The sequence below is a fragment of the Clupea harengus genome, chromosome 24 (assembly GCF_900700415.2).
Source record: "Clupea harengus chromosome 24, Ch_v2.0.2, whole genome shotgun sequence".
In the NCBI taxonomy this organism is placed as follows: Eukaryota; Metazoa; Chordata; class Actinopteri; order Clupeiformes; family Clupeidae; genus Clupea; species Clupea harengus.
Genome location: NC_045175.1, coordinates 1,877,371 through 1,885,689, shown reverse-complemented (window position 1 = coordinate 1,885,689; position 8,319 = coordinate 1,877,371). Strand labels below are relative to the sequence as shown.

At 40.3% G+C, this 8,319-nt stretch overlaps 2 long non-coding RNA genes across 2 annotated transcripts; both read left to right on the top strand.

Moving 5' to 3' along the window:
- Positions 1–2,259: 2,259 nt before the first annotated feature.
- Positions 2,260–3,550, top strand: LOC122128780. The gene is made up of 3 exons (XR_006151605.1): positions 2,260–2,593; positions 3,278–3,344; positions 3,531–3,550. It is a non-coding gene; the product is annotated as an uncharacterized LOC122128780 (long non-coding RNA).
- A 2,563-nt stretch (positions 3,551–6,113) lies between these two features.
- Positions 6,114–7,782, top strand: LOC116219019. Its single transcript, XR_006151604.1, has 4 exons — positions 6,114–6,141; positions 6,234–6,288; positions 6,459–6,694; positions 7,075–7,782. It is a non-coding gene; the product is annotated as an uncharacterized LOC116219019 (long non-coding RNA).
- The last annotated feature ends 537 nt before the right edge of the window (positions 7,783–8,319 follow it).

Sequence of the window (8,319 nt, the reverse complement as noted above, 5' to 3'; positions counted from 1 at the left end):
TAACACGTCTGTGTGTATATTCTGGAACACGTGTTCTGTTTTGGCTTGTTGCACCAGAATATCCTCATGCTAGTTGATTGCCACTGACACTCAATCCAATGTTAGGCACAAATGTCGTTTGTCATTTACTTCTACAATGCCAACATCATTGATTCATCAGGATGCTACATTATTAGAAGGCTGCTGTTTCTGAGAGCAATACACTTCCCCCCTAATTGGTGCTGCCATCTACTGGTGATGGAAGATATGACATTCCACATCCATGTTAAAATGAATCTTCTATGGAGCTGGTATAGGGAAAAGTATGAAAGTTGGTGGCTAACAATCATTGTGTATTTAAACAACACACAGACCTATTATTCAGTGGTTCATAACATGACAATGTTAATATTGGCATAAAGAAGTCTACTGCCACCACCTCCTATCATCCTTCATAGAAATGTGGTTACATGCATGAACATGATTTTATCTTTAAAACAAGAACAAAAGCCAGGGCAGGGGTTCCACATATATTTATTGAGAGGTTTTAGTTGTCTAAAGGTGTAAAGTATGACAGACTAGTTTGAGAGATAAGAAGAAAAAGAGAAACACGGAAAACACCTCTTTTTAAAATAGAAACAGGAACATCACAGTGTGGTTGAAACCAGACTTGTGCAAATATCTGAATATGCGACCAGGGCTAGAAAGCACACAGTGGGTGAAACACCAGCAATTAAGACATTAGTTAAGTATGACAGTAAATTCATAGAGTATGAACTGAAAAGGTATAAGATATGCAATTCATGTACCATTTTACAGTTTTAGTTCAGAAATAACACTTTTTTCAGAGGTCACTACAGGCTTGATTTTATTTCACTTAAATGTAGCGTTGTGGACAAACATTGCACATGGTCAAGTCTCAAGTATAAACCTGCCTTTACTTGTTACTTATATTAGAGTGAGTGTTTAACATCCACTAATAAAGGGGAAAAGAGGTTAGGTAAGTAAACTGCTCCAGGAGACCAAAGTTCATATCAGTAGGTCAAGGTCACTGGGAGGAATGAGTTAATGTGAATTAGATTGATCCACGAGAGTTTGGCCTTGTCTTTATCCACAGTCAGTTCATTCCAAATTGTCAGACTATATTTGTTTTGATTAGAATAGAATAGAATAGACTTTATTTGTCATTGTGCATTGGATACACAACGAAATTAGTTTGTGCAACCACTAAAAAAAGTGCAGTTGTGCTGGGTGGAGGGTATGAGGGTTGTGTGATTGTTTAGTTCTGTGATGGCCCTGGGGATGAAACTGTTCTGCAGTCTGGAGGTGCGGGCTGTAGTGGCCCGGTAGCGCCTGCCAGAGGGTAGCAGGGTGAAGAGATGGTTTGCGGGGTGAGTCTCATCCTTCAAAATGCCACATGCTCGGCGGAGGCAGCGTGTCCTAAAGATGTCGTCCAGGGGAGGCAGTGAAAGTCCAATTATTCTCTCCGCAGACCTTATGACCTGACTGAGGGATTTCCTGTCCTTGTCTGTGCAGTTGACATACCATGCAGTGATACAGTATGTGAGGACACTTTCAATGCAACAGTTGGTAAAAAGACTTAAGCAGCTCGGAAGTAATACTCTTCAGTATTCTCAAGAAGTAGAGCCGCTGCTGTGCTTTCTTGACTGTGGCGGTTGTGTTACTCACCCATTTCAGGTCCTCTGAGAGCATAACCCCCAGGAACTTAAAGCAGGAGGTCCTCTCCACTTCCTCACCATTGATGATGAGGGGTGAGGGTTTGCCTTTTGCCGTCTGAAGTCAACTATGATTTCTTTTGTCTTTTTGACATTCGGGGTCAGGTTGTTTTGCTTACACCATCCTGTCAGTCTGTCAACTTCGTCTCTGTAGGCACTTTCATTTCCGTTGGTGATTTGTCCTACCACAGTCGTGTCATCTGCAAATTTGATTACTGTATTTGAAGTATGGGTGTTGGTGCAGTCATATGTGTAGACGGAGTAGAGCAGGGGACTCAATACACAGCCTTGTGGAGCTCTGGTGCTGAGGGACAGGCTTGAGGATTGGTGAGGACCCAGTCTCACTGTCTGGGGGCGATCTGTTAGGAAATCCTTAATCCACATACACAGGCTGTAGCTGAGGCCCAGATCAAGGAGTTTGGGTCAAGCCGGTTGGGGACGATGGTATTAAAAGCCGAGCTGTAGCTGTAGATTAGCAGCTTTTGATCCTTAAGTGCACTATTTTTTTACACATAGCCTGTATTTTTTCTCTTTCTCCCTCTCATGAAGTGAACCCATGCTTTTGTCCTTGTTACGTTTCAGTTTATTTTCATGCTGCTGTGGTTGTGTCCCCTGCACCACTAGTCAGCCTCACTTCACCTCACCTCACGTGGGTGAATAGTTCATCCTCCCAGCTGCGATTGCACCAGCCTCTGCCCTGATAGAAATACACAGAAGAAGAAGTTGGAGTATGTGACGCAACGCTCTATTTCTTTTCTCTGTAAAAACCCAAAGCGCGAAAAGTACAGCATTTCATCAGCATTTTGTTTCAACAGTCACACATCCTTTTTACATGTTGAAGTTGTCGTTAGTGAGAGATTGGCAGACTTCTTTACAAGGTAGGTGCTTCTATATTCATTTATAGTCATAACTATGACAGGGATAATTCATTTCAGAGACAGTTCTTTTTTGTATTCTGATATTTCACAAAGTTTACCATGGATTCATATGTTAGCATGTTTGTTTCTGAATGGATAGAAACCCATGTCATATTGTAGAGAACTTTCTACTCTAAACTCTGTGCCCTCTCTGTATATTCAACTTTGGAAGGAAAGATAAAAGCATGTTATGAACACTGTCCGACTGTTGCAGAGCATGATACAGGTGTTTAATGTCGCTCATATTCTAAAGGAAAATATCAATTAACTTTATTAACATACATTTTCTTCTTAAGAGTTAAGAGTTTTTTTTCTCTTTTATACATTTTGTTCTGTTGTATCTATGACATCAGAGTGACCTTTACTCTCCTGTAAGCATGCATGCTAGACTTTTCTCTATTCTTACTAAAGTCCAGTGTGTAGTAGTTGCTTCCACCTTTTCTGAGGTGAGTGTGAAAGTTACAATGAACACTACTGAGACTAGTAATAGAGTAATAGTCGAGTCAGGATATCCAGGCAGCAACCTAAACTCTTTGAGATCCTCTCGGTTCTTAATGTGTTCTCATAAATCAAAAACTCATACATTTCCTAAACTCTGCTTATACAAATTGAACAGTGTGAGTGTGTGACGTTTTATTATTGCAGGGAAAGTGAGAAATGTGTTTTAAAAGCACGCTCATGTTGACTGCCATGTTTCTCCTGAAGCAGTCAGGTAAAGTGGACGTAATGAAATACTTCCCAGATATGCTAGTATGATATGGCCTATACACTATAAAAGTATAAATGTGTGTATGTAATAAATCTGTACTACTATTTGAAATCATGTCATAAGGTATACTAACAGTATAATTTTAACATATTTATTCTTTATTTACTCTTCATTGTGGATGTGTTTCAGGTGTTCAGTGTGGAGTGAGTGTGACCTACTCCTCCACACGGATCTGTGGCCTTAAAGGGGCATCAGTGGTCCTGCCCTGCAAATATTACTATTCTTGGGGTCATATATATAAAAGAGGAGAGTGGTATGAGGAGAATAGCGGGAGAGTCAGAGAACACAGTAACTCTGATTATCCTGACTGCAGTCTAAAAATAGACAAACTTGCGGATGATCACTCTGGTGTTCATTACTTTCGGTTTCGCACAAACGAAGCCTGGACCTGGATAACAGGCAGATCTGGTGTTACAGTCTCCGTTACACGTAATGATGAACATATACAACTTTTTTCTAATCATAATGGAAATGATATTCAAGGTTGAAGGCACAATGACTTCTAACCTCTCTTCTCAGACCTGCAGGTGAAGGAGGGTGCTGTTGTAGGGAAACAGACTCAGACTGAACTGACCTGCAGCACCTCCTGCAGCTTGAGCTCTAACACTCAGTATGTCTGGTACAAGAATGGACAGCCTCTCTACATGACAAAACCACAGCCTCTATACTACTAGACTCAAGCAGACCCTTTGAAGAGAACAGTTACTCCTGTGCTGTGAGAGGTTATGAGGCTCACCGTTCCCCTGCAGTGTGTGAGTAGATATGGAACTCAAAAACAATACATGACTATTTCATGTTAACTATAACAATTATAAAGGTTACTTGGATCTGAAGTTCACTTTTATTTCAGATTCAGCAGAAAACATATTTTTACTCAGACAACTTGTTTTTTTTAATATACAGATAACCACATAAATTACTATCTCACAATCATAATGTGCATGTGTACGTTGATAGATATGGTATTTAATACTCATATTTTACACCTGGTCTTAGGTGCTCCAACTAAACAGTGTTGGGGTGTGACCTACTCATCTAACAGCATCTGTGTATTGAATGGTTCATCGGTGGATATTTCCTGCACTTACAAATATCCAAGAGATCACCGTAGCAAAACAACCTTCTGGTTTAACAAGCAGAAATCAAGCCATCTCCCAGTAGATCTAAATTTGGATAAAGACTATCAAAACCACACAGAGTATGTTGGGAATAAAGGGAATAGTTGTACCCTGAGACTGATAGACATGAGAGAGAGTCACTCTGGAGAATATGCCATCAGGATTACAACAGAACAGGGGGAGAGTTACTCTGGATTACCTGGAGTCAACATCTCTGTTACAGGTAGGCCCTTTAACTATTTTGATAATGAAATGTGTGTACACGTAGCACTGTGTCCCCCTACACATAATATATCCTCCAGTTCTGCAGGTGTTGATAACTCCTGAAGCAATGAAAGAGGGAGAGAACGTGACACTCACCTGTAATACAACCTGTATTCTGAGTAACAACCCCACCTTCATCTGGTACAAGAACGGACAGCCTGTGACCTTGAACCACACAACCAGAGACAACAGGCTGCATCTGAACCCAGTCAGCAGTGAGGATGTGGGCAGTTACTCCTGTGCTGTTAGAAGACATGAGAGTCTCTTCTCCACTGAAGTGTTTCTCAAAGTCCGATGTAAGTTACTACAACTGACTGTAAATGTGTAAAGGTGTGTACAAATATGGTTAAAAACATATTGCATATAGAATATATTGTGTCTTGTTGTCTATTTGTAGGTCTATACGTTAAAACGTATAGACCTACAAATAGACAACAAGACACAATATATTCTATATATATACTGCTACCAAAATCAGACACATCAATGAAATGTCTTCATTCGTCACATGCTTGCTTTTGTTATTTATTAAGATAAAACTTGCATACATTTTAACAGACAAGCCAAAGAATGTGTCAGTGTCTATCAGTCCTGGGGAAAGAGTGGAGGGCAGTTCTGTGACTCTGACCTGCGGCAGTGATGCCAACCCACCAGTGCACAACTACACCTGGTATATGAAGACTGGAGCTGAATCTATTATTAGGGGCACAGGTGACAGCATCAGCTTCAATATGACCTCTAATTCCAGTGGACTTTACTACTGTGAGGCAGAGAATGAAGTTGGCTCTCAGACCTCTACTGGAGTTGCAGTTTCTACAGATGGTCAGTATCATGTCGTTTTATGAGAATACTAATATGTATTTCTGCCTGTGAAAATTCAGCTGTTTCTTTACAAAACTCTAGTGAACATGTGATCCCAGTCAGCAGTGAGGATGTGGGCAGTTACTCCTGTGCTGTCAGAAGACACAAGAGTCTCTTCTCCACTGATGTGTTTCTCAAAGTCCGATGTAAGTTACCACATCTGACTGTAAATGTGTACAGATGTTTACAAATGTGGTTCAGATCTTATTGCATATATTATATTGTATACTGTGTATTGTTGCCTATTTGTAGGTCTATAAGTTCTAACTGCTACCGAAATCAGACACCTCAATGTCATGTCTTAATTTGCTTTGTTATGATAAAACTTGAACACATTTTAACAGACAAGCCAAAGGATGTATCAGTGTCTATCAGTCCTGGGGAAATAGTGGAGGGCAGTTCTGTGACTCTGACCTGCAGCAGTGATGCCAACCCACCAGTGCACAACTACACCTGGTATATGAGGACTGGAGCTGAATCTCTTATTAGGGGCACAGGTGACAGCATCAGCTTCAATATGACCTCTAATTCCAGTGGACTTTACTACTGAACATCAACTAAACATGCATATGTCCCATCTGAAAAACAGGAAGCAGAATGCTGAAATTACTGGAGATACAAGGGACACAATTACTGACATACAGGTGAGGAACTTGGTGCTCAAAGTCTTTAGCTGTAGTCTGTTGTTCAATGATTACACATGTACGTATCTCCCCATATGAAATATCTGGCACCAGCCAAAACTAAATAACCTTAGGAACTCTTGCACCTGAAATCAGAGTTGATGATGTAATCTGTTCTTTTTACCAATCAGAATGACTCAGGTCTCATGTACAGCACTGTCACAGCAAGGGCCACGACCTCTGACCCTGCACAGAGAGTGCCCACACCTGATCAAAACGATGTTCAGTATGCAAGCGTTCGGATCAATCGCTCCAAAACACAGGAAGTACCTCTATACGCCACCGTCCAGAAGCCTCAAACCTCCACGCAGGACGACGATGTTGCCTACTCATCAGTCCAGTTTCTCAGAGGAAGGGCTGCCACCAGGTGGGCATTTATGCTCATTACAACAAATCATGCAGCTTCTAATCCATCAACAGCCACTGCATGACACCTTATGTGCTCAGGCTAGGAGACGTTAATAGTGTAGTGTTTCTCAGAAGTATTCATTCCCAGGCATCCCTAACATTGATCAGAATCCAGCATTTATCCTGTCGATGCTGTGCACCAGTTGCTCACAGACAAATGCAATTTTGCTGGTCATGTTGACATGCTAGCTGTCTTAATGCTCAGTAGCCAAATTGCAGCAATGCAGTCACCTCTCACATATCACACTGAAAATGTTTCCGCTTTCAGTCACAATCCAACTCTTATTCTTCAGACTAGAGTTGTAACAGTAAGTACTGCATGCTGTTGTGTGTTCACAGGGCTGAGATTGACGTGATCTACAGTGCAGTCATCAAACCATGACAGGCCCGTGAAACAGCAGACCAGAATTGCCCTCAGGTTATCAAAGCCGTCCATCAGAACAAGACATACTCAGTCTTTACAAGAAATCCTTTTGAAGTATTACCTTTGGTGTGAAATTCTTTAGATTTAACTTTTTATGTTTCTATGTTGTTACTGCCAAAATGCCATATAGCATTGCATTTTGTCTTTGTTACAATATTCATTCAGAATCGCTTTAAATGTTCTATAGTAGTAAATCATGACTTTGAATGTAATGTTTTATTTATTTATTATATATACAGATATTAGATATTCCTCAGATGTTAGATATTCCTTAAATTCCTCTCTGGATTTACACGAGTTAAACAAACTCTTACTATTTTTGAAATCATGAACAAGGATTTTACACACTCAAACATTTTCATTATTGGTATTTTGTTCAATAACCTTGCATTTCATTGCCTAGTCATACTGAATGATCAGCTGGAGAACGTCATTGTTCCATACATGCAATTGCTCAAGTGAAAATGAAAGTAACATTTTCCTCATAGAAGAAAGATATTTAAGAATGTATACATTCAAGCCTTTAACAAGGCTTGATTGATGTGTAGAAACCTTACCTAAAAAATGTACAGCTATATTCTAACCCTCTCATTTTAGATAAATAAAAGATTATTTTAGCACAATGTGTGTTCCTCATACTTCAGCCTGCCTTTACTAAATGTAGGATCATATTTAACTCCGCCAAGGAGGTTATGTCTTTATTGCCGTTTCTTGGATTGTTTATTTGTCTCTCTGTCATCTGGAATATGTAAACTTGGTGGAGGGGTGTAGCATGGGCCAAGGAAGAACCAATTATATTTGGGAGCGGATCCAGGAAGATTGTGAGATAGGGCATTTGGCCTTGGCAGAGATCTGCACTCTCTGAGTGCCCTTTTAGCTCGTTATGAAACACTGCATGCTCAAATCATCTTTAAGTTATGATCGCTATACTGTCTACTCTGGGTGCGGTCTGGAAAAATAAGCACTACCTAATGAGTGATCCCCTCAAGCTCCACAGCAGAATGAGTGTATATGGTGGGAAGGTGGAGATTAACCCCTCACACAACACAAGAAAATACTTAGAGGTACATAGACAAAATCGAATAGAAATATCCAAACATAGGCCTATTACAGTAACACAAAGCAACACAACATAAATCACTTCAGTGGCTACACAAACA